We start from the raw sequence: 27,531 nt of genomic DNA, 5'->3' as shown, positions 1-27,531 counted from the left end.
AACAAGATTTCCTTTTTCATGCTCATGGGTTGATAAAACCACTGGGTCCCACTGTTCTCTTCAGACAGTTTTACACAGTCCTCTATTAAAATAAAATTTAGATTTCTGATGAATATCTTAACTTTCCTTTTTTTTTTTTTTTGAGATGGAGTCTTGCTCTTTCACCCAGGCTGGAGTGCAGTGGCACCATCGCAGCTCACTGCAACCTCTGCCTCCCAGGTTCAAGCAGTTCCCTGCCTCAGCCTCCTGAGTAGCTAGGATTACAGGCGTGCACCACCACACCCAGCTAATTTTTGTATTTTTAGTAGAGACAGGGTTTCACCATCTTGGCCAGGCTGGTCTTGAACTCCTGATCTCATGATCCACCTGCCTTGGCCTCCCAAAGCACTGGGATTACAGGCGTGAGCCACCGAGCCTGGCCAACTCTTCGTTTTATATCAATTTACTGAGATGTCACTTCTATCATTGGATATCTTTTTGAAAAGAATACATGATTGATAGCCCAGGGTTTTGGTGTACACCACTAGTTTGATGAGATCATTACTCTGATGGCCAATGCAGGTGGCAAAGTCCTTACAGCAGATTTTCCAGGGCACAATAAATACTAGAATTTCACAAATTATCCTTGCTGATGATTAATTAATTCTCCTCTCATAACTGGAGGTGATAACAGAGTACCTCTAAGCACAGAAGTGATGTTTCAGCCCCTTCATTTTAGAGCTAATGGTATTTCATCAAAAGAGCTGATAAGCCATAGATGGTTAAGTGCTATAGAATGTTACAGGAAATAATCTCTTACCATGAACTCAAATGTACAAATGTGTGTCATTTGAACACATGCCATGAAGACGTGGCAGAAGCAGTTCTAACTTGCCTCATACGCTTGTCCTTTATCTCTCACTCTACCTGTATCTCTGTCTCTCTTCTGGCCATCTCTCACTGTCTCATTCTTCATCTGCATTTTTTGAGCCTACCTGCTTCCATCTTTTATTCTTCCTTGTTTTTGATCTTTTTCTTTCTTTCCTCATTTCAGGTTGCTCACATGAGCTGACTGGAAAGTGTATCTCAAGTGTACATTTTATCATTTCTGACATTTTTCCTATAAAAATTTTCTTTTCCTGCTAACAGATTTAAAAGCAGAGTGTAAAATTCTTAAAATTTGCTTGATTTAAAAGCATTTCAATTCCATGTAAATCTTGATTTGTAGTTTAAGTTGAAAAAAGATTACTTACTTCAGGTTATTAATTTTTCAAAGAATACATGCTTGCATATGGTAGGTGTCCAATAAATGATTGTTGGATGAATGCTAAGTGTGAAGTGTGTGTGTGTACACTGAATTCTTAAGAGGGAACTTAATAGGTGTTCTTGCAGTACTTCCCAGACACAGCTAGGCATTGATTAAGACATAAAACTCCAAAAACTCCAAAGGGTGCTGCTTATCTGTTTTTGTTCATCCGGGTATCAGAATCTTGATAGCAATGGTCTGGTAGAATCCACCTGGAAGCATTTCTATGCATAACTACCTAGAGGAGTTATTTGATCAGAGATCATATGAACACTCAAAAGCATTTGTTGAGAACTACATATACTTCATCTTACATGCTGCTGTTCAATGAACTCCAAAATAGCGCTTCTCTAATTATATGTGCATATGATTCCCCTGGGGATCTTGTTAAAATGCAAGTTCATATTCAGTATGTCTGAGGCAAAGCTTGAGATGCTGCATTTCCAACAAGCTCCCAGGTGATAATGTTGTGGCTGGTTCATGAATCACACTTTGAGCAGTTAAAGGTAATGGGGGTTTGTAACAGAACTTTTGTTATCTCCCTACTATTTCTTCTCATTAAGAAACTGGTTGATAAGCCTCAGCTAGTGAGAGCCTGGCCTCACTACTGATGACAATATTGTCTCCTATCATCTGACCTGTCTTGGCGTGTCTGTGTTTGCTGCAGGTCTTTGTTATTAATGACTTGAAGTCCTTAATATCGACTTGTTAACTCTAGGAACAACTGCTGGCTGCTAATTTGCGCACCATTTGGATGCTGATTCTGGCAATTACATTCTCCATAGCACCAGTTTTCTTTGTTTTGCTGCAGAAGTAGACAGTGGGGTCGGGGAGTGAGAAGAATTATGACTTGCCTCATGTGTGAGCTGCATAGCACTGTAATACTTCCTGTGTAATATCAGTGGTGGTTTGGAGCATTACCCTCAAATAGTGTGGGTCTCATTGAATTCTCAGAGCAACTCAGAAATATGTAGAATTATGATTATAATTTCCATCTTATAGCTGTCAGATTCACAGTGGTTCAATAACTCCAACAAGATGACAAGGGTAGTAAAAGGCAGAATTGGAATTTTTACCCCTATATTGTGACTCCAAATTCAGTGTTTTCTATTTCACCTTGTTGTGAATAATTATCATAATAGGAAGATGGACTATTCACTTATGGAGGGGAGAGGTGGTATCTGTAAGTCTTTATATATCCATAAATTTATTTTTCTTTGATTGTACATTGGCCCACTACAATACCTGCCTACTTCTATGAAGAGTTAGCACCAAGAACAGCTTGAAAATCTTGGTAGTCTGTTGACTTCAGTTTGAGAAAGATTATTTCTTGGTTTTGAGATAAAGTGAAATAATATATATAAATGGAAAATGAAGAGGAGAAAACAATGAGATAAATAAAGATGTAGCATTGTCCTCCTCTCCATTTTTCTTCTCCTTTTTTTTTTTTTCCTGCATTCTGCTGTGGAAAGGAAGGCAGTTCTGTAGGCATCTAGGGCCTTGTCTCCAACCACCTTAGGTACATTTATTAATTTTTGAGACATTTTCTACCTCTTGCTAAGAACCAGTAATTCTTCTAGAGGTCTATAACAATCAATGGTCAAGTTATTGCTACTCTAGAATACACAATATTGCTTACATTCACATTTAGATGATGTGCTTTGGGGTGGCCGAATGGACTGGGGATTTGATTTAAAGGCAAATGAGTATATTTGCATTTAGTGTTTCCTTCCTGGAAAATTATAGGGGGAAAAGAATCAGGCAATTGCTATAATTACTACATTGATGGTTCAATGGGGGCAAAAATGTAATCCACTACAAATTGGAAAGTCTGAAAAAAGGGGCTTTTAAAAGAAAATTTTTTCTGTAAATGATTTCTTTATTCTATGAACAGCTAGGAGGAGGCATAAACTTGTCAGTTAAAGAGCTCTTTTAGCAATATCTTTAGTTGAAAGCAGGCACTTGGGTTAATTTGTACATTTTGGGTAAATATCCAGTGTTTTTGAGTTCACTCCCTTTCCAGGTCTTCTCACCAACATTGTATCTGGCTACAGATGGAATCCGCGTGGTACTGGAGGTCAGGCAGGGAGAGGGGTCACTAGTCCTTGGATTATCAGATTAAAATAGGCCCTTGATGGTCTCCAGGATAATGTCTCTTATCCCTCTCAGTTATAGGGAACCCTGCTGATATCTGCTAATGACGTTCATGGTTGTGAAACTTATGCTCATTCTCTTGATTCCACCAGGACCTTAGGCTGTTGCTGGTAGTGCAGGTCCTTTAGTTGTGGCAAAAGCTGACAGAGTTGGGAAAGTTTATTCTAACTCCACGCCTCCACGCTATGTGGGGACTCATGAGTCCCTTCTACTTCACATGGGAGACACGAGAGACCTTATGGGCACTTTTCCAACCTTCTTTCCACCTTCATCTTTTCCTCAGCTACTTCTCAGCAGCTTGGACAGTTCCGTACTAAAGCTCTGATTCCTCTAAAGGACTTGAATTTATTTCAGTGTCTATCCGAAGAAGTTAGGAAAGCCTCCCTGCTCTGGAAAAACCTCTAAACATATCTGATTATCTCCATCTACACACTTGATTTGATCCAAAAGGTGGGCAGAGGGAATGCTAACTTGCATAGGTCTTGGTATGTGTTGAATTGTGTTCCCTAAAAAGATATATTGAAGTCCTACAGTACCTGTTGAACCCTTAGTATCTCAGAATGTAATGTTATTTGGAAACAGGATCATTGGAGATGTAGTTAGTTAAGATGAGGTCATACTGGAATAGTTTGGGCCTTTAATCCAATATGACTGGTGCCTTTTTAAGAAGATGAAAGATGACCTGTTAAGGCAGAGTCACAGAAAGAGACCATTGTGTGACAACACAGGCAGAAACTGGAGTGATGCAGCTACAAGCCAAGAAATGCAAAGGCTCGATGGCCATTATTAGAGGCTAGGAAGAGTCAAGGAAGGATTCCAACTAGAGTCTCAGAGGGAGCACGGTCCTGTGACACCTTGATTTCAGACTTCCAGCCTATGGAACTGTGCAAGAATAAATTTCTGTTGTTTTAAGCCACCCAGTTTATGGTACTTTGTTATGGCAGCTTTAGGAAACTAATACCGTTCCCTTACGAAAATTAGAAAGCGAGATCTTTCAGAAGGATATCCTTGGACAAGGGCTGCCAATCTTGGTAAGTGAAACAAGGCTTGGATACCCACCCTCACTTGACTCCTTGAATAAACACTGCACAACCAAGTACAGTGGCCCTGGAATCAGAAGCTGAGACCCAAATATCTGAATGCTTCTTTTCTTCTACTTCCCTTATCTTTTTATTTCCTCCTCAAAGAGTTCATACTTCCCCTTTCTCTCTAGGTAGACATGAACTTCTGTTACATTATATCCTGAGTTATTGCCATGGCTCATGTTAGAGCTCTGTGGACTGAATCAACTGTGGCTGGCTATTAAGACAGTCTTGCTACAAATTAAAGATGATAGAAAGATAGATAGATAGATAGATAGATAGATAGACAAATAGATATTAAACTTAGCCATGACTTTTTTCTTTATCTCAGTTATCGATTGCTACATAACAAATTGCCACAAAACTTAGTAACTTAAGACAACAAACATTTGTAATCTTCCACAGTTTCTGAGGGTCAGGAATCCGGGACTAGCTTGTCTGAGTGGTTCTGACTCAAGGCCTCTCCTGAGGTTTTAGTCAAGCTGTCACTCAGGGCTACAGCCTCTGAAGACTTGACTGGGACTGAAGGATTTGTTTCCAACGTCGCACACATGGCTGTTGGCCAGAAGCTTCAGTTCCTCACCATTGGGCCTTTCTGTAGGGCTGGTCATGACCTGGCTTCCCCCAGAACTAGTGATCTAAGAGAGACACAGTGACCAAGACAGGAGCTGCAATCTTGGGAGTGACATAGCATCACTTCTGCCGTGTTCCATCGGTTATACGACTCTAGCACAGTGTGGGAGAGACTACACAGGGTGGAATACCAGGAGATGGGGATCATCAGGGTGGTCTTGGAGGCCGTCTACCATGCTGTCCTACCAGTGTTCCTCACTGAGAGCAGCACTGAAGTTAGGGTAGGACAAATCTTTGTTGGGTAGGACTGCCCTAGGCATTGCTGGAGATTTAAAGTCCCTGACCTTCACCTACTAAATGCCAGCAGCATTCCACAGACCTGTGACAATCATAAGTGACCATGAACATTTCCCAGATGGGTGGTATTCACCCCCACCTGACAGCCTTTCTGCTATTTGAGTCAGAAGGACTTAGGCTTTGGAAGTTAATATAAATGTAAACATATCAATTTATTATTTTCAAAAATATTACAACCATTACACTGGCATCTTCTCATAGAGTTTGAAGTAATTAAAGGATTTCCAGTCCTATAAGACAGGGCTATAGTTTGAAAGAGCACTGAACTCGGAATCATAAAATGTACACTTAGTCTCACTTCTCCCTTTTGGTAGCTGACAGCCGGGAGCAAGTTATAAAACTCTCTGAGCCTTGCTTGTGAATGGGAGGTAATACTACTTACCTCACAAAGTTCTCAAATAAGAAGGTTCTATAAATAAGGTAAAGAGAACGAAGCATCCTTGAACCACACATGGGCTGACTCCTTTCAGAGAAACAAGTGTCCCAGTCCCTAGAGGCTGCTGTGGTTTCAAGTAGGAGAGTCAGAGGAACCAGCGAATCCCCATGGACCAATGTAATGGGTCAAGATTCTCTTAACAGGACAATCCACGCAAGCCTTGGTTTACTCCTTCACAGAGGCAGGAGTTTTCCTAGCTACAAGATGACTACTAGGCTTTATTTTGGGGAGAACTCTATATTCCTTCTATTTTGTTGCCTTTCATGGTCTCTGGCCAAGGTGTGACTTGTGGGACAACTATAATATTTTCTCCCATTTTACTCCTCTGTTCTGGATGTCCTTTTCCCACTGTTCCTCTCCTCCTAAGCCTTGGCGTTTTCCTTTTGGAAAGTGATCATCTCCCTCCCTGTACTTCTGTCTGCACTTTTACTCCACTCCCTTGACACCTGGCTCACTCGTGAACTTGGTGCTTCCCCTCTAGTCTTCTCAAATTGTCTTTCCATCAAAACATTGAGGCAAAACTCTTCCACCCGCAGCTGTCTACCTTTTTTTCTGTTCCTGGGCTGGGAAGCACAGCTGGAGAAAATCACCAAACTTTCTGGAAGGGTATCCTACAAATGAACTCCCACATGCCCTGTGCCATCAGCACTGCCTGACGCTCCTGTTTTCTTGGTCAGCTCTCTCCCTTCCATCTCCACAGCATCAATTATGAGACTTTTCCTCATTGAACTGAAGCCATCTACTTCTTTCCTTCATACTTCTACCTCACCCCTTACCTTCAAATAACTTTGCCTGCTCCTTCACAAAAAAAAAAAAAGAAGCCACAGATGAGAACACACACAATTTCCTACCATGTCTTTGACCATCTTACCTGTCCCCATACCTGCACTTACCTTCCCCTAAGACTAACCCTTCCATCTAAACTTAGGCTCTCATCACCTTGGGCCTTCTCATGTACTTCCTTCCAACATGTATCCCCACTCTTCTACATTTCAACCTCAACATTTTCACAGGATCCTTCCCATTTTTAAGTATCCTCAAGTCTCTTTCTTCTTAAAAAATCCTCCCAACTCTTCTTTTCTCCCGCTTGCCCTACACTTTTCTCCTATCCCACTCCTCCCCCTCAGAGCCTGAGTTCTTGAAATAACTGTCCACATTCTCTGTGGCTTCCTCACGTCCCTTTCCTCTCAACTGACAGCAATCTGCTTCTGCCCACACCTTTCCTCAGAAACTGCTCTCATTTGGTCCCAAACCACCTCCCTATTGCTACATCTAATAAACAGTTCTCATTTCTTATCTAACTTGAGCTCTCAACATTTGACGCTGTTTACCACTTCCTTCTGTGCTTGGAATGCTCTCTTCATTTGCCTTCTATTAAGCCACATTCTCCAACTTTCCCTCCTCCATCTCTGGCTGCTCCTTCTCAGTCTCCTTTCCGACAACTTTTCCTTTGCCCTTCTATTTAACTCAGTGTGACCTCTCTGAGCTTGACCCTCTTCTATTCTCCGGACACATTCTCTCCCTTGGTGATCTTGTTCATTCTTGTAGCTCCAACGATTTATTGCTGATGACCCCTGAACTTGTGCCAATGGCCCAGAAGGCTGTCCTGAGCTTCAGACTTAGGTTTCGGATCTCTTGGATGTTTACATCTAGATTTCCCACAGGCACCTCTACTCAGTTGGACTGCAATGAAGTTCTTGTCTCCATTTCCCGGCTAAAACCTGCTCCTTTTCCTGGACATCTTCCTGACCCTTTTCCCTCCCTGACACGCTTGTCCAATTGGTACCCAAGTCCCGAAGATTCCACCTCCCCAAGAGAGGTCTCACCTCCGAGGGCATAACTCCACTTGGACCATCACTAGCTTTGATCATTTCTTCCCTTCGGATCACCACCGCTGCCTCCAAACAGATCTCTTGGTTTTCAGTTTTCACATCAAATCCAGGGGGATCTTTCTGAATCTCTAATTATGTCCCGTCCCTTCACCCTGCTTAAAATTCTTCATCAGTCCCCTCTTGTCCTCAGGATATAAGGCTTTCTCACAGTCTGGTCTCTCCCACCTGTGTCTTGCCAGTGCCACCCCCTACCTATCCTTCAACTACACTGAGTTATTTGTAGTTCTGTAAGATTGCTTGCTATGTCTTGCCTCTGCACTTTTTCACATGTTGTCTCCTGTTTTGTTTTGTTTTTTCCCCCCTTTTTTGAGTTAACTCCTATTCATCACTTCTTCCACAATGCCTTTGATGACCTTCATGGAACATAGTTACATGTTGCTCCCATCCTCCATTGTGTTACCCCATTTGCCCCTGATACAACACTGATTGTGCTTTCATTGTCCATCTACCCTTAAACATTAGGAACTTTTCAGAAAGACACCCTGTTTTCTTTGTAGTTTTAACTTTAGAGTCTGGAACAGTACATGGTGCATATTGGGAGCTCAATAAAGACTTATTTATTTATTTATTTATTCTGTGACAGAGTCTGGCTCTGTGGCCAAGGCTGGAGTGCAGTGGCACAATCTCGGCTCACTGCAAGCTCTACCTCCTGGGTTTAAGCAATTCTCCTGCCTCAGCCTCCCAAGTAGCTGTGATTACAGGTGTTCGCCACCAGGCCCGGCTAATTTTTGTATTTTTAGTAGAGACGAGGTTTAGAACTGGTCTAGAACTCCTGACCTCAGGTGATCTGCCTGCCTCAGGTTTCCAAAGTGCTGGGATTACAGGTGTGAACCACTGCACCTGGCCTCAATAAATATTTACTAAATGAAGAAATGAATGATGCTATTAATATGTATCATGTGACACTTATAAATATTATTATAGTTGAATTTGAGCTTGAGATGAGGGGACTGTTAGGGAGATGGATGAATTTAAAAAGCATAAAGAATCAAAGAAGACCAGGAGCAGTGGCTCACGCCACTTAGAGAAGTCACTGACCTCGGTGTTGCCATTTCAAAGATGATATTAAAGACAAGGGATGGGCCTAGAAGGAAGAAATAATTGCTTTCTGGTTTTCTTTTCACAATACAGGTGAAAAAAAAAGTAAAACATTCAAACAGAAGAGGACAAAATACTCTAAAAAATGCAGCAGTTTCCTAGGTTGAAGTTTCAGAAATATTTAATGTTTAGAATTCTCTGTGTTTATCTAGGTGGAGATCTTGAAACAAACAGGCTTATTACTTTGTTCTGCAGGTTAGAAAAAACACAAATTGCTGGGCATGATGATGCATGCCTGTAATCCCAGCACTATGGGAGGCTGAGGGGGGAGGATGGCTTGAGGCAAGGAGTTTGAGACCACCCTGGGCAGCATAGCAAGACCCCATTTCTACCAAAATTAAAAAATTAGCTGGGTGTGGTGCTGTGCACCTGTAGTTCTAGGTACTTTGGAGGGTTAGGTAGGAAGAATGCTTGAACACAGAAGATTGAGACTTAAGCGAGCCATGATCATATTCCAGCTGGGTAACAGAATGAGACCCCATTGGTAAAAAAATTAAAATAAAAAAAATTCAACGAAATAAAAACTAAATCAATATATTTTCTACTGACAACATCCCTCACCTGCCTTATTTATTTAAGAGTGTACAGTTACTAGTAACACCCACACACTAGTTAATGAAACACTATTATGCAAGAATCTAAGGAACGTCAATGGAAAAACAGCCTGATATTAACAAATAAATATAAATGACTCTTCTGAGTTGCAGCCACACGTACTTTCCACTGCACCTCAGTTACCCAGCAGATTTAATTTCTATCTGGTTTGTCTTCAGAATTGGGGAGGAGAAATCCTGGATTTGGCAGGCGCTGAGCTTGGAACCCACACTCACTCCAGCAGTGTTATTGGTTCAGTCCTTGAGGCCAGTAACACTTCCAGCCCCAGGGAAACCTTGGTTCCAAACTTTTCCATCATTCCACAAGGGAGTTCTTTCTGCAAGAGGTTTTGGCTGTTTTTGAAGCTTTCTCTCATTCTGTCTTTTAAAAAGCAGTTTGTAGGTTTGGAACATTGCAGGGTTTTTTCCTCCCTCTTCACCCAGATGTTTCTGGTTCTCAGGATGTACACCTGTGATTCTGGGTCACTTGGGAGAAATGTCTGAGTTTTATTTACAGCAAAGAATGTGATCCTCACATGCAAATGTTTAAAATGGTCATTTTGTTCTCAGGGACCAACTGCAAGACCTGCTAGGAAAGTACTTGTAGAAAATGTTAAGGTCAAAACCATCTGATCATTAAACATGTTTTGAGTGCCTGCTCTGATTCCCCAGCACTATTCTAAGTACTGGGAACACAGTGGTGAAAAAAAAAAAAAAAAAAGAAGAAATTAAAAAAGAGAAAAAAACTCTGCTTTAGTTAAAGAAAAAGGTGGGGGAAAAACGAATAATATACAAAAAAATAACAAAAAGGTAGATACGCAGTTTGTTAGATGAAATTGTCCTGAGTTCAAAAGATAAATTTATATATGGAAATGGCTGCTTTTACCATGGAGGTGATCTCCTTGCTTAGATGAGAGATGAGATATGCAGAGTGTGTGGCATAATATCTGACACATAGTAGGTCCTCTCCTCAGTAATATGAGTTCCTGTTCTTTTCCTAGCTTGACTTACCAATCCAATGAAAGTATTTTTGCCTTCTGTCTTACAATCATCTTTAACATTTCATTCACAGCAATCTATGCTTTTTCTAGCACGTACCTCAAAACAAACTCTTCCAGTCTCTACCTATTACCCAGTTCCAAAGCTATTTCCACATTTTTAGGTATTTGTTATGGCGACACTCCACTGTCTTAGTCAGTTTGGGCTCTATAACAAAGTACTATAGACTGGGTGGTTTATAAGCAACAGAAGTTTATTTCTCAAGGTTCTGGAGTCTAGAGTCTGGAAGTCTGAACCTAGTCCAGTATAGTTGGGGTATGGTGAGAGTTCTTTTATGGGTTGCATACTACTGTCTTCTCCTTATATCATCACATGGCAGGAAGAGAAAGAGAGAGCCACCTAAGGTCTCTTTTTCTTTCTTTCTTTCTTTCTTTTTTTTTTTGAGACAGAGTCTCACTCTGTTGCCCAGGCTGCAGTGCAGTGGTGCGATCTCAGCCCACTGCAACATCCACCTCCTGGGTTCAGGTGATTCTCCTGCCTCAGCCTCCCTAGAAGCTGGGATTACAGGCGCCCGCCACCACGTCTGGCTAATTTTTGTATTTTTAGTAGAGACGAGGTTTCACCATATTGGCCAGGCTGGTCTGGAACTCCTGACCTTGTGATCCGCCTGCCTTGGCCTCCCAAAGTGCTGGGATTAGAGGCGTGAGCCACTGCGCCCAGCCCCTGGGGTCTCTTTTATAAGAGTTCTACTCCCATTCATGAGGGCTCCATCCTTCTGACCTAATTACCTCCCAAAGGCCCTGCCTCATATACCATCATATTTGGAGCTAGGATTTCATCATATAGATTTCGAGGGACACAAACATTCACTCAATGACACAGACTAAGAATTAGTATTGTAAGACTCACTTCTAGAAAAGTATTGCCGCAGCTGGGCCTGGTGGCTCATGCCTGTAATCCCAACACTTTGGGAGGCTGAGGTGGGCAGATCACCTGAGGTCAGCAGTTCGAGACCAGCCTGGCCAACATGGTGAAACCCCATCTGTACTAAAAATACAAAAATTAGCTGGGCGTGTGGCATATGCCTGTAATCCCAGCTACTTGGGAGGCTGAGGAGAATCACTTAAACCCAGGAGGCGGAGGTTGCAGTGAGTCCAGATCGCGCCACTGCACTCCAGCCTGGGTGTCAGAGTGAGACTCCATCTCAAAAAAAAAAAGAAAGAGAAAAAAAAAGAAAGAAAAAGCATTGCCTAACTTTGATCTAGAGAGATTTACTTTAGGTAAAGCCATGATGGAAAAATTCATATCATCAATGAATTATTTAGAATAAGTTACTTAACTTATTCTAAATAATTTTCACAATAAAGATCATCAAAAAACTACTGCCTACTCAGCACAGTGATAGGCATTAGGAATCCAGAAATTAATAAGCCACTATTTTTGCTCTCAGGAGCAATGGGCAACAGTAACTCTAAAAATGAGGTGGTGTAAGATAAAGTCCAATAGACAAATACAAAATAAAGTATTTTGAGAGTCCAAAGAGAGACAAGTTATTTTTGCATTAGGAGGGAGAAAGGAAGTAGGAGATTAGGAGGAACTTCAACAGGGAGATAACATCCCCAAGATGAGCTGTGTAAGACTGCACAGTTTGAGGGGTAGGGAGGGAAGCCAGGAAGAACTTTGGAATGTGTAGGCCCCATGAGTTGTTCAGTCTGCCTAAAACACAGGATGCACAAAGGGTGTGGTGGGAGATAGGCCTGGAAGAGGGGCTTAGGATCACAACATGAGTGCCTTCACCAGTGGAATGAGGGTTGATATTTCATGTGGCTAGCACTATGACACATTCTGAGACTTTCGAGTCTTACTTTCTTACATCATTGTGTATCTTTAAGAGATGACTCTTTCTTTCTTTCTTTTTTCTTTTTTTTTTTGAGTCGGAGTCTCACTCTGTTGCCCAGGCTGGAGTGCAATGGCATGATCTCGGCTCACTGCCACCTCCTCCTCCCAGGTTCAAGCAATTCTCCTGCCTTAGCCTCCCGAGTAGCTGGGATTACAGGCACCCACCACCACGCCTGGCTAATTTTTGTATTTTTAGTAGAGACGGGGTTTCACCATGTTGGCCATGCTGATCTCGAACTACTGACCTTGCGATCTGCCTGCCTTGGTCCCCCAAAGTGTTGGGATTACAGGCATGAGCCGCTGCGACCAGCTTTTTGTTTGTTTGTTTGTTTTTTTTTGAGACTGAGTCTTGCACTGTTGCCCAGGCTGGAGTGCAATGGTGTGATCTTGGCTCACTGCAACCTCTGCCTCCCAGTTTCAAGCAATTCTCCTGCTTCAGCCTCCCGAGTAGCTGGGATTACAGGCGTCTGCCACCATGCCCGGCTAATTTTTTGTATTTTAGGTGGAGATGGATTTTCACTATGTTGGCCAGGCCAGTCTCAAACTCCTGACCTTGTGATCTGCCCAACTTGGCCTCCCAAAGTGCCGAGATAACAGGTGTGAGCCACTGTGCCCAGCCAAAAGATGACTCTTTACAGTGACTCTTGGCATGGTGTTTAGGTCAATTGATTTTTTTGGGGGGGGGGTTGTTGGGTATTCCATTGTTCATTTGTTGTTTTATTTTTCTTTGTTTTTGATCAGAGGCTCAGCAGTGAAGTTTGTCTTGCAATTTTATCAAGACTGTTTTCAAGGGAGGGGAGTCCTTCCCTCTTCCACTGGTAAAGTATGAAGACCTTTATAGGTGTGTACAGTGAATCATAAGGATTCATTTGCAACCAGTAAAATAACCTAAGGCTTGATGGACCACTCATTCCCATATGTAAAGAAACTCTCTAGTTTTGAAAAATATTGCTTCCAAGACTTAAAAGTTTTTTTAAAACAGGCAGTACATTTTCTGAGTGACTATTAATAAGATATTAAAAGCCAACAGGAAGGATAGATTTTCAAATCCAATATGGAAGGGGAGCAGAGGTCAGAGAAACAGACTCAGAGAACGGGAAATATTGAAGGACATTTGACTTTAGGTTGACTTTTGAGAAGTGAACTTGTAACCTCTAGAAAAGTAGGGAGTGCAAGGGTTTCTAAGGGCAAGAATCGTGCAGGTAGGAATTAGGCAGAAATAACTGGCCACCATCTGCTATGAGAAATGGCCTTGTTCTACGTGGGGCTGAGCTAAAAGATTCTCCATAGAGAAATTGGTACCTGCATTGTGAGGATCCAAGCAAAGAAGAAGAGTGGAGAAACATTCTTTTTAAAGGCATTTCATGAAATATGGAGTGGTAATGGCAAGAATAGCAGTACTAGGCCGGAAGTTCTAGAAGTGGCTTTACCCAAGCTCAAGTTGCACTAGGTGTGTAGAAAAATGGATGGTGTTAGCGGGCAAAATATCCCCTTATAACTTCACATTGCACAACTCCAGGGCTATCAGTCACATGTAGCTTATGTCTATGGGATGGCAGTCATATAAACTTTATTCCCCATTGCACTATTCCAGACTCCTTCCACCCCCGAATAGTGCAATGTGGAGTACTGTGCATTATGGAGATGAAAGTCCTGGGTTTTGGTGTTGGGATTCTGTTGGTTGTAAGTAACAGGAACAACTCTAATAGTTTAAACAATAGAGGTGATATATTGGCTGTGCATTCCAGGGTTAGAGCTGGCCTCTCTGTTTCCATCTCTTGGTATTGTCTTCCTCTTTGTGTTAGCTTCATTACTTCCTATTGCTATGTGATAAGGGTTGGAATGTGTGTGTGCGTGTGTCTGTGTGTGTGCATGTGTGTGTGTGTGCTGGAGGATTACATCTGAGTGATATTTTCCTTGGCAGCCATATCAGAACCACAGGGAAAAGTAGAGGAGTAGTTCCTTTCAGGGCAGAGGTACTGTTATTTTCTAGATTACGAATGATGTGAAAATCACAAATAAAATGTCCAAGAGACGTTTGAATAGGGCTGTTGGTGGGCCATGAATAGTACTATTTGTTAAAATTTATGCTAAAAATTACTTCTTTAAAACATTTTTCTTCTTTGTTGAAGTAATTCCACTGTATTCTTAAAGAAATCTGACATGAACAATTTTGTTTAAAAATCTTCTTTTAAGGTCAATTTACAACTTTAATTAATGTGGATTGCTGACTGATTATGCAATTATTCTAGAAATGAGTATGACTGGATTAGGTTGTAATGAGTATTTTATAGGAAAGTCAATACATGGCATGTGTTTTCAGTCTTTGTCATCTGGTTCTAGTCTCTGCTTGGCAACAGGATTTTATACGTGGCTCTGTCAGTGCAGCCAAAAAACCTTGCATACTTCACAACTTGCCACTCTTTTTAAAGATGTAGTTAGAGACTGAAGCTTATAGCACATGCTGCTGGATTAAGCATCTAAAGTGAGAGTCTCATGGGCCCAAAATATCTCTTGTACCCACACATTTCCTGGTAGGCCAAACTTCACAAAATAAACATAGATGACCTCTTGCCCATCCAGTCTTCCGGAAAGTTTAGAAATGATGCAACCTTTTGGCAATATGACATGACACATTGCTTTATTTGTGCAGAGCATGGACTTCCTTCATTCTGCACCACCATGGATAAACAAGCATTTACATTAGCACTGTCCAGGATTTGGAAACAAAATCTCATCCACTTTAATGAGTCTAGACGTTAGTAAACTGCCTTGGCTTGGGGAAGAACGAATTGACAAATGACAACAGGGAAAATCTCGTGGTTGCTCCACAGTGACATCAAAGACGTAGGAGAAAGTAGAAGCTGGTTTTCCTGTCAATACCTTGGTTTCCTTTTCTTTCTTCATTCCCCCTGCATGCAGGAATAACAATGTCTGGAATCAATATAGGGTTCTTCTTCTAAGAGGCTAAGAGTGTTTTCCCACACATAGAGCCGGCTGGTTTTGTTCTTTCCCTCTGCAGGAGAGTGTGAGCTGTGAGATTTCCTACTGCCCTCTTGCCTCTGCCATTAGCCTAGCCCCCAATTCCGTTTCCATCCTGGGGGGGCCTATTCTGATTCCTCTTATTCATTCAGTAAATATAAACAATCCTTTACATGTTGATTAGTGTGCTATGTGCCTTTTTTGTAACCTCTTTTGATTATTCCACAGACTTTTTTTCTGATTCCGTGGAGTAGATATCCCCTGACTTGTTTTTCAGGGGTTTGTGTTTGTTTTAAGATTTTCTTTTCCCTGCAATTACCCATTTACTCTGTTTTCTCTAATTCTAAAAGACAATCCATACTTAGAGTGCCACAATTCACAATGATGGTGCATAATTAGGCACAACCTAGTCAAATAATTTTGAGGCCCGGTGTGGTGGCTCATGCCTGTAATCCCAGCACTTTGGGAGGCCAAGGCAGGCGGATCACCTGAGGTCAGGAGCTCAAGACCAGCCTGGGAAACAAGGTGAAACCCCGTCTCTACAAAAAAACCAAAAATTAGCCAGGCGTGGTGGTTCACGCCTGTGGTCCCAGCTACTTGGGAGGCTGAGATGGGAGGTCAAGGTTGCACTGAGCTGAGATAGCACCACGGCACTCCAACCTGGGGGACAAAGGGAGACACTGTTTCAAAAAAAACAAAAGAAAAAGAAAAGAATTTTGGACTAAAATGTGGCCCCAACCTACTTAACTTGTAAGGCTCCTTATACTTTGTTTCCAACCCATTTCTTTCTTTTTTTTTTTTTTTTTTTTTTGAGACGGAATCTTGCTCTGTCACCCAGGCTGGAGGGCAGTGGCACGATCTCGGCTCACTGCAATCTCCCCCTCCCGGGTTCACACCATTCTCCTGCCTCAGCCTCCCGAGTAGCTGGGACTACAGGTGCCTGCCACCACACCCGGCTAATTTTGTTTTTGTATTTTTAGTAGAGACTGGGTTTCACCGTGTTAGCCAGGATGGTCTCATCTCCTGACCTCATGATCCGCCCACTTCAGCCTCCCAAAGTGCTGGGATTAAAGGTGTGAGCCACCGCGTTCCGCTGCCTATTACCTTTTATAATGCATTCTGTATGACAGTGCTTCTCAAAGTATATAAAGTAAAGGACGAGTTGTTTTCATTTCCAATCTGTTGAGGTCCAATATGTGCTCCTATCGTGCATGACTAGTGTGTAACTTGAGCAACATGCAGTTCACCATACGAGCTCTACATGGTCTGTATCCCACGTAAAGAGAGGAGGCCACTGAGTGCACAGTGAGTTGCTAATGTTTTTATAATTTACTTCCAATTTCTTCATTTACATGTTCACAGAATGTAACAAACAATTCACAGTCCACTGCCCACAGTTTGAGTAGTGCGGCCTTGAGGCTGTATCTCCATCAGATTCTCCCCATTTTTGAACAAATTTTGGATGTTATTGCTTTTGGACTTTGACCCTAGGCATTCCCCCAGACTGGGTGCCCTGTTCTCCTAGCTTTGCCCGGCCTATCCTTCCTTTTCTTTGAAATCCCACCTTAAATTTTTTAAAATTGGGTAATAATTCACGTAACATAAAATTCACCATTTTACAGTGAAAATTCTGTGGCTTTTAGTACATTTACACCGTTGTGCAACCATCACCATGATCTAACTCTAGAACATTCTGTCACCTCTAAAGAAACCCGGTATCCCTTAGCAGGCACTCCCCCTTCCCCCTCTGCTCAGCCCCTGGAGACCACTACTTTCAGTCTCCACGGATTTTCCTATGCTGGGCCTTTCATGTCAATAGAATCATATGATATGTAGCCTTTTGTGACTTAGCATAACATTGTCAAGATTCATTCATGTTGCAGCATATATCAGTTCTTTCTTTTTATGGGTAAATAATATTCCATTGTATGGATATACCACATTTTGTTTATCCATTCATCAACTGATGGGCATTTGGGTTGTTTCCACTTTTTGGCTGTTACGAATAACACTTTTAGTAACAAGTACTAGTTTTATTGTGGAAATATTTTCTTTTCTCTTGGGCATATATCTTGGAGAGGAATTGCTGGATGGTATGGTACCTCTATGCTTAAATTTTTGAGGAATTGTAAACTGTTTTCCAAAGTGGCCGCACCATGCATTCCCAACAGCAATGTATAAGGGTTCTAATTTCTTCACATTCCTGCCAACACTTGTAATTATTTTTTTTCTTTTTAAAAAATTATAGCCATCCTACTGGGCACCATAAATATTTTTCTTATGTGAACCCATCTGATTCCTCCTCCCATAAAGAATCAACCTTTTCCTCCTCTCTGATCTCACAAGAATATATAATACAGTAATTATCAGAGTAGTTATCTTTTTAACCTTATGGTGTGTTAGGTACTATGCTAAGTGCTTTATATGTGTGAGGCATTAAATCTTCATATAACTTTTGGGAGGTTGGTTTTACTGTCTCCATTTTACAGATGAGGACATAGGCAGAGAGAGTAAATTGTCTTAAAATCATGCACCTATAGGAGTGAAAGCTGGGATTTTGAACTCCTGGGCATATCTGACCCCAAAGCCAATGCTCTTTAATGTTAGGCTCTCAATAAATGGAAACTATATATATATATATATACACACACACATATATATATATATACTTTTTTTTTTTTTTTTGAGACAGAGTTTCACTGTGGTTGCCCAGGCTGGAGTGCAGTGGCGCAATCTGGGCTCACCGCAACCTCCACCTCCTGGGTTCAAGCAATTCTCCTGCCTCAGTCTCCCGAGTAGCTGGAATTACAGGCATGCACCACCATGCCCAGCTAATTTTGTATTTTTAGTAGAGACAGGGTTTCTACATGTTGGTCAGGCTGGTCTTGAACTCCTGACTTAAGGTGATCCACCGCATCAGCCTCCCAAAGTGCTGGGATTACAGGCGTGAGCTACTGCTCCCGGCCAGAAATTATTACTATTTTTAAAGCCCTCTCTTTTATAACAGGCCCATGCTTTCCTATTAGAACTACCAACATTTCATTTCTAAAGATTTGGTGGAATTTTATCCTTAGTTTACTCAAGAGTTTTTCTACAGCATACAGTCAACAGTTCTCATTTTCCCATTCAGATGGGTCTTATATCTAAGCTTCAGGAGTAGATTGTCTTATTGTTAAAGCTTACATCATACCGAACACCTAAAACCCTGCAAAGTGTCATTTGTTTATCGCCAAACACCTACCAATCCTATCATACAAATGGACACACTTGTTGATTTCACCTTCGAATCTGATCTTGAAGAAGACTATTTGGAATTTGCTCAACACATATTTATTAACATGTCTTCTCCAGTTAATATATGCCAAAAAGATACTCTTTTTTTTTTTTGAGACGGAGTCTTGGAGTCTGGCTCTGTCACCCAGGCTGGAGTGCAGTGGGTTGATCTCAGCTCACTGCAACCTCCGCCTCCTGGGTTTAAGTGATTCTCTTGCCTCAGCCTCCTGAATAGCTAGGATTACAGGAACCCGCCACCATGGCCAGCTAATTTTTGTATTTTTAGTAGAGATGAAGTTTCGCCATGTTGGCCAGGCTGGTCTCGAACTCCACCTCACATGATCCACCCACCTTGGCCTCCCAAAGTGCTAGGATTACAGGCATGAGCCACCGTGCCCAACCTAAAGATATTCTTTTCTTTCTATTGATTTTCTCTTTCCCTCTGGGAAATGAGAGGATTCAAGTCACAACTTCACTGCTAGGAGAACCATTGTCATTCTGTGTTCTTGCATTTTTTTATTTTTATTTTTACCAAAACACACAAGCCCTAATTATTATGTTACTGAGTAGCTCCTGGTTCACCTCTATCACTTATTAGTGTGTCTTAGGTGAGTTTCTTAATCTCTCCACACCTCTATTGCCTTAATCTGTAGAAAGGTGGTTGTAAAACACTTTATATCGTTAGTGTGATAATTGTAAGATACGTTTACATCTGTAGATACATATGTGCACATGATCTAAGTAGTAACAAATGGAAGTAAATAGTAATCTTGCAGTAAAGAACCTGCTTAAATTATTTGATGGTGAAATGCTCCCCTCCCCACATTTTTCAAAACAACACTTCTATAAATAATTCAAGAATCTGTTTAATACAATTTTCCCTCCCTCTATCCACCTTTTATCACCCCTGTGAGGCCTTCTCAGGAGGAGTTAATCACTTCCTCCTCCTTCCTGCTCTGATCATGGTGTGTCATGGCATTTAGGGTGCTGCATTGTAATTTATCTGTTTACACATCTGCCTCTTTCTGAGAGCAGGGCCCATATCTTACTTATTTTTGTATCTCAAATGTGATGCCTAAAATCTAACAGGTGTATAATCAGCGTTTATTGATTTGAATTATCTGTCACTGTTGACTTTGACATGCACGTTACTCAGAACCCTGGGTAAGGACAGTAACACACGTCGCTCTGAAACAGGGAGGAAGAAAAGCAAGCTCATCACTTCTGCATGTTTCTTGGGTTGAAAATCCAACATACATAAATATCTTTAGTTAAAAGGACCCTGTGAGTTAGTGTAGGCATTGGATTCACACGCATTCTCTCCAGATGAATCTGCCAGAATGGAAGAGTCAACTTGCTTGAGTGATTCTGCGTCAATATAGCTTTTAAAAAGATGATACCATGTCATCCTGCCGGATATGTTCATTCCAACAAATTATTTTCTATTCCAAAGTACTGTTTTTTCGTTTTTCTTTTCTTTTTTCTTTTTTTTTTTTTTTTGAGATGGAGTCTCACTGTGTCACCCAGGCTGGAGTGCAGTGGCGCAATCTGGACTCACTGCAACCTCTGCCTCCTGGGTTTAAGTGATTCTGCTGCCTCAGCCTCCCGAGTAGCTGGGATTACAGGCATGCACCACCACGCCTGGCTAATTTTTGTATTTTTAGTAGAGACGGGGTTTCACCATGTTGGTCAGGCTGGTCTCGAACTCCTGAGCTCAGGTGATTCGTCCGCCTCGGCCTCCCAAAGTGCTGGGATTACAGGCGTGAACCACAGCTGAAAGTGCAGTGTTTTCTTCTGATGCTTTGATCTAGCAGCAGAAGAAGACTATTCTTGTTCTGGATCAAGCTGGGACAAAACTGTGCTGGGCATCATTCTACTTTTGATTCTGTGCTGACGGTTCTTTTTATTGTGCACACTCTTCTTCAAGCCATGTCCTGATTCCCCTTTCCTCCCAGTCTCTGCTTTCTCCCAATTCATTTCTCTATTTGCTACCAAAAAATGTTTTAGGTCACCCTTCTCCTTTTCATTATGCATACCAACTATGCATGTCCCCATAGACTGATGCCACATCCCTGTGAAGAAAAGCATTTCACAGAGGTCAACTGGTGTTTTCCAGGTCACACAAGGTCAACACTGAACCCAGAATCCAGATTTTCTAACCTATGCTTCCCAGTAGCTTTCACTCTCACTGTAATTTTTATTGTTGTTATTTTTAAACTTAGGGGTTAACTCCCCTACCTCAGTGAGCGCAAACACACACACACACACACACTCACACTCACACACATGAGTTTAATATAGAGAGAAACATGAAGTTCTCTTTTCACAAGACATTAAGGGAATGGAAATTGTGAAGAAAGCTGTGAAGAACTTACAAGTCATATTCAGGATTTTCCCAAATGGTTAGGTTAAGTACACAGAAAAAGGTAGCCTCTCTACCTCCCCAGGGTGGCTCCAGTCTATCTGAAGGGGCCATTCTCCAGCCATCCTGAAACTCACACAGGTGGTGACTTCATCTTTCCCTGAGTAAGTGTGGTCACCGGCAGACACTCCCGGCGGGGAACAGGCAGGCAGGCCAGGATGTGGGACGGTGATTCAGCAGGTAACAGCAAAGCCCTGTAAGCCACCCTGTGGAAACGCCCTTGAGGCCCACCCTCTCAGGCAAGTTTTAGAGGACAGAGGCCAAACTCCTACTCCCCACACTATTTTCCTCAAGATGAATTTTCTGTTGTCCCCTTTAGGAGAAAAGCTTCATATCCTGATCCACGGATCCCCAAATATTCCTGATGAATGTGGTCACTGCAATATGGTTCCCTTTTCTCTTCCTTCCTTCCTTTCTTTCTTGTTTTCTTTCTCTTTCTTTTCTTTCTTTTTTTTTTTTTTTTTTTTTTTTTGAGACAGAGTCTTGCTCTTCTCGGCCAGGCTGGAGTGCAATGGCACGATCTCGGCTCACTGCAACCTCTGCCTCCCCGGTTCAAGCGATTCTCCTGCCTCAGCCTCCCAAGTAGCTGGGATTACAGGCGCTTGTCACCATACCCGGCTAATTTTTGTATTTTTAGTAGAGATGGTGTTTTGCCATGTTGACCAGGCTGGTCTCAAACTCCTGACCTCGTAATCTGCCCGCCTCAGCCTCCTAAAGTGATGGGATTACAGGCGTGAGCCACTGCACCCGGCCTCCCTTTGCTTTTCTTATGAAAAGGATTGATGGGCACTTGCCAACTTTATTTAGGCTCCTGCAGGTGAGGTGCTCCATGTTGAGCAGCCCTAGGATTCTGCACAGTCTGGGGCCTGGTGAGGCTGCAGCTAACTCAAATGGTTGAGACATGTTTGTTGAGGGAAGGAAGGGAAGAAATAGAAACTGTTAAAGGAATCTCTTCTTGAACTTCCTTATTGTATTCAGAGTTTTAAAAGCATATAATTATGATGCTGTAACTGAAACTCTGAATATAACTATCGATATCTGAAACTTGTAATAAATTAATGAAAAATGAGTTGATTTCTTTTTTTCTTACTTCTTGGCACTTGGATCGTAAAAACTGAAATGTTCTCTTGAAGCATATTTTGAAGTGTGTTGTTTTCCTTTCTCAGTGGATATTTATAGAACAAACATTAACATGCAAATTATATGGATACATTCTGACCCCACCCAACCCTCTTCATAATAGCCTGTGAAAAGTCAGACCGCGAAGGCACAAAGACGGTCTTATTACTTTTAACCTTTGGGGAGGACGGCATGAACCACGGAAAGTTTACTTGGGTATCAAACTCAAAATGTACCTATGGCTTGACACAGCTCTGCCAGATAACACTCTCACACACATGCCAAGGTGCTTTTTGGACTTTGCTATGGAGACAGCCTCGCAATTAACGACACACACCGGGAAGGACAAAGAGAGAGGAAAAGTGTTTTCTGAAATGTCAGGGCCTCCCGCCTGCTGACTCCCAGCAATTTGTCAGGGGCTTTTCTCTGTGGTACTGGAGCTGGATTTTCCCACAGGTAAACTAGTTTTCCAGCTCGCACTCAGGGGCCCTGCTCTTCTGGGAAGCCCTAGGGTGTGATCTGGAGCCTGGTTGGGTTTTGGGGGTGTCATCTGACATCAGTTACCTCAGTGGGAAGGCCCTAGGCGGGTGTTGGTGTCGGGTGTTGAGAAGGGAGGTGAGGTTTGGTGCTTCCGAGGGTTGCTTAGTCCCAGTCAGATGCAATCCCTATCTCCTATGAAAAAAAAAATACAATTCCTGTCACTCTCTTTCCTTAAAACCAACTTTGGGCCTTTATTACCCATAAGACAAAGTCTAAATTACTTAGTCTAGCACACAAGATTCTTAAGAAACTGGCTGTAGCCTAATCTCTCTCATTTCTTGATAATTATAAGTCATTTGTCCCAAGGACCTGACGGTGTAGCTGTTACAAACCGTTGTGGGCTTCCAGCACATTACACTGGGTGCACAACACAGGCTCCCTTCCTGGACTGACACCTCCACTGTGAGTGCCTTGCAAACTAATCTTGAGACACATTCAGCTGCCAGCCATCCCTAAATCCTGCCTGTGCTTGTTTAAAATCTGCATTGTGATGTGTATTCCATTAGAGTGAGTTTAGGCCGGGTGCGGTGGCTCATGCCTGTAATCCTCCTAGTACTTTGGGAGGCTAAGGCGGGCAGATCACCTGAGGTTAGGAGTTTGAGACCAGCCTGGCTAACACGGTGAAACTCTGTCTCTACTAAAAACACAAAAATTAGCCAGGCGTATGGCGGGCATCTGTAGTCCCAGCTACTCAGGAGGCTGAGGCAGGAGAATTGCTTGAACCCAGGAGGCAGAGGTTGCAGTGAGCTGAGATTGCACCATTGCACTCCAGGCTGGGTGACAAGAGCAAGACTCTGTCTCAAATAAATAAATAAAAATAGAGTGAATTTAATTTCTCATATCTCCATATCTTCCACAAGTCTCTGAACTCCTTGAAGGCAGGGGATATATCCATTTCTCTCTGAATTCCCATTTTCTGCACAGGCCTTGGTAAGGGCAGAGTTACTCTGGTGCATAACATACAGATTACTCTCTACTTATGTGCAATCTATTCCAGTTTTGGCGGAAAATAACTGGAAAATAGTGTAAATCAAGGAAGAGTTCCAGGCAGGGTCTTCCAGCCGTCTTCTTTCTCTGCTTGTAGGGGTTAACCGAAGTTCAATGTATTTCCCTTTTGCAAATATGTCAGAAAGTCAAATACGCAGGCCACATTGAAACAAAAACTGCCAGAGTGGGCATCAATAAAATGGGATTCTAGCCCTAGTTCTGACACTAACTAGTTGTGCATCGTTGGATAGATTAATTAGCCTCTCTAACTCTCAGTTTCTTCATCTATAAAATTGAGAATTTGGTCTAGGTGACGCTATTTCTTAGGGACTATTCATAGGGACTTCAGCAGGGGGTTAAGAAAAAGGCAATTTTTAAACAATTTATTTCATTTTATTTATTTTTTTTAGACGAAGTCTCACTCTGTCACCCAGGCTAGAGTGGAATGGTGTGGTCTCGGCTCACTGCAACCTCCGCCTCCCGAGTTCAAGTGATTTTCCTGCCTCAGCCTCCCGAGTAGCTGGGACTACAGCAGGCACGTGCCACCACACCCGGCTAATTTTTGTGTTTTTAGTAGAGATGGGGTTTCACTATGTTGACCAGGCTGGTCTCGAACTCCTGACCTTGTAATCCACCCGCCTCGGCCTCCCAAAGTGCTGGGCTTACAGGTGTGAGGCACCGCACCCAGCCAAAAAAGGCAAATTTAAAAGGAACTGGCTGATCCAGCTTTTAGACACCTCATGATTATGAAAGTACCCAGCATAGACCTGGTGCATAGTGAGCCCTCAACAAATGAGCGATCAATATCTCCCTGATACCTTTTTCTCTACATACTTCTGGGGGCTAGAGAAACTAGTCTTATCCTGTTTTTCTAGTACTGTAGTCTGATCTAGAGCTTCATCTCCCTTGAGAAGTTCCTTTTCCCTCCTGTGTTGCAGTGGGCTACTTTTGAGGAGGTAAGCACAGAGCAGTGGGAAGTGCTTTCCAAATAGGGGTCTGTTATGGGTTGAATTATATCACCCAAGAAAGATACATTGAAGTCCTAACCCTCTGTTACCTCAGAATGTGACCTTATTTGGAAATAGGGTCATTACAGAAATAATCAAGTTAAAATGAGGTCGTTAGTGTAGGTCCTAATCCAATATGACTGATGTCTGTATGAAAAGGAGAAATTTGGACACAGAGACAGACATACACACAGTAAAGAAGAGGTGAGGACACAGAGGGAGAAGATGCCATGTGACTGGAGCAACGCACCCACAGGCCGAGGAGCACCGGGGATGCTGGGAAACGCCAGAGCTAGAAGAGGCCAGAAAGTCTTGGCCCCTAGAGAGAATCTGGCCTTGCCAATGCCTTGATTTCTCACTTCTAGTCTCCAGAACTGTAAGATAACAACCTTCTGTTGTTTAAAGCCACCTAGTTTTTGATTTTTTGGTAGGACAGCCTTAGGAAGCTAATACAGGGTCTACACTGAGCTTTGTGTGGGCTAATGAAGAGAGGGGTGTGTGTGTATGTGTTGTTGTTAGAAGGTAATTTACATCAATGGAAGGAATGCGTCAACTCCTAGAAAATTAAGCAGATGCCATTTGTCCAAGAAAAAGCCTTCAACTCATTAGCAGATTCCACCTATCTTTTCTTCTCCCCTTTTCACTCTTCTTTCTCTTCTTGCCTTGCTGCAACTTGCCTCACCATGCTTGCAAACCCTCCTTTATCTCTCCTCTCCAGCACTGCACTGGCTCCCTCATAAGGGACACTTTATGCTGATGTTTACTTAGAAATGTCAGGGCTGCAAAATCTGGCATGGTTGTAGAGGCCTCCAAGCGAGGAAGAGAGACTAAGGCCTCCTACTTGAGGGAGATTTGGGAAGGCTCAGACCCTGGTGGCACCAGCAAAAGGAAGCCAACTAAGGTAAACTTTTCTCTTTCCAGTTCGTAAATCCTCCTTGTGAAACTGGTATAATAGATGCTGTATAAAAACTCTGCTGAATTCTTCCCTCTGGAATCTTTGGGGCGCCTGACATAACCCTCACCCTCCGCGCAGTGGAGAGCAGAGAGGCCTCCCTCTGTGTGCTCCATCACAATTTTCCACTGAATCTGGGTTTGGGCGGCTTGATTTGAATGGAGGATTGTTCAGCTGCAGCCAGTGCCGGCAGAGCTGCCAGTTACAACACTTAAAAAATACAGTACTGCTTTTAAAGTAGAGTAGAAGGGCGTTGAAGCGAGGATGCAGGGGTTCCTTGTCAAATACACTGCCCATCTGTCCTGGCTTTCCTTGGAGGGGAGGGCCGAGGCTTCCCCAAGGCAGGGAAACAGTTCCCAAGCTCCGCCTCCCAACCAGCATTTTTGGGGAGGAAGGCTGCTCCGTATCTGTGCTCCCGAACAGACCATTTGGTGAGATTTGAAGTGATAGCTCTTTGTCCATTGGCGCACCCTCTAAGTAGTATTTACAGATTAACTATGCCTAGATGCATGCCGTAGACATCTGGTATATGCTTCAAGTTAAATGCTATGAGAGAGAGATCATTTCTGAGATCGCAAAGAGTGGTCCATACTTTAAGAATTAACTAGAAATTATACCCGCAAATCTCTCTGCTGAGATGAACTGTAATTATATGGTTAAATATTCATATTTTAATTATTGGAAAGAAATACATTAACAAACTATTATTGAAATATGTTTCTTATAGAGTCAAGTAGGAAAACCTAAAGAGTTAGTCTTTTCTGTACTTGCAATGAAATAATTTCATTGTTTGCTACAGCAGGAATTTTTTTTTATACAAATCACTGGAATTATTCAGCTGCTTGAGTGATTTGCCTGTTACTGAATAAAACCCTTGCTCGGAAGCCAAATCACTCCTATTGGTCAGCTTCAAAATTCCATAGGCGTGCTTAGACTCAAAGAAAATGAAGATTTCTTAAAAGTGACCAATTTTGTTTTGTTGGTGATGGATAGAGGTTGGAATAGGACGGTTTCTGATTATTCTCCGGTGATTCATACAATTCATTTTTGTTTTTTAAAACACATCTAAGACATTTCTCTTTCTGTGTCCTTATGAAATGGTGGGGAGGGGATCCTTACATAACGCATAACCTACCTTTTCTGGCCACTGATAACATCTGTCCTTCCGGAAGTGGATTAAATCAAAGCACAGGAGTGCCTTTTTTTTTTTTTGCCAGTTTTCACAGTAAAAGAAACAGAATGTAGAAATCATAACCATATTGACTTTCTAGATGAAGCCCAGGTAACATTTCTACAAGAGAGCATGTCATAAAAGGGGCTTGTAAAGACAAAATCATTAGATGACAAGAACACTTCATTGAAAAAGAGGTGCATTTTTCTATTGTTCTAAGTATTGTGTAAGGCAGGAAGATGGAGAATAATATTCAATGCATCTGCAAAGGAAATGAGTCCCAAAAATGCCTTATTTGGTGCTTTAGTCAAAAAGGCCACCTGTTTCATTTACCAAATAAGCAGTTTTTTTTTCATTCCTTTTATAAGATCAAGCCCACTTCTCTGAGGAATGAATCAGAGGCATTGCATTTACCACATAAATAACTGATTGAAGTAAGTGATTTACCTTTCCCTTATTTTATCACATAAAAAAGGGCAATGATTACATTTAACAACTAATTCTTATTGCCTTATTGATTACGTCTGAATGCTGACCATGCTTTTACTAAAGAGACAATGCTATGTTCTCAGATTCTCAAAATGAGCAGGCCAGATTACTTAATCAAATCTATAGTAGGAAGTCCAGAGCTGAACAATGCACTAGCTGGTGTGTTTTGACTTCACTGTCTCCATGGTAACATGCACGAACAAATTACAAAAAATATGAAC

The sequence above is a fragment of the Pongo pygmaeus genome, chromosome 2, assembly GCF_028885625.2.
Source record: "Pongo pygmaeus isolate AG05252 chromosome 2, NHGRI_mPonPyg2-v2.0_pri, whole genome shotgun sequence".
NCBI lineage: Eukaryota > Metazoa > Chordata > Mammalia > Primates > Hominidae > Pongo > Pongo pygmaeus.
Note: the sequence above shows the minus strand (reverse complement) of the source record.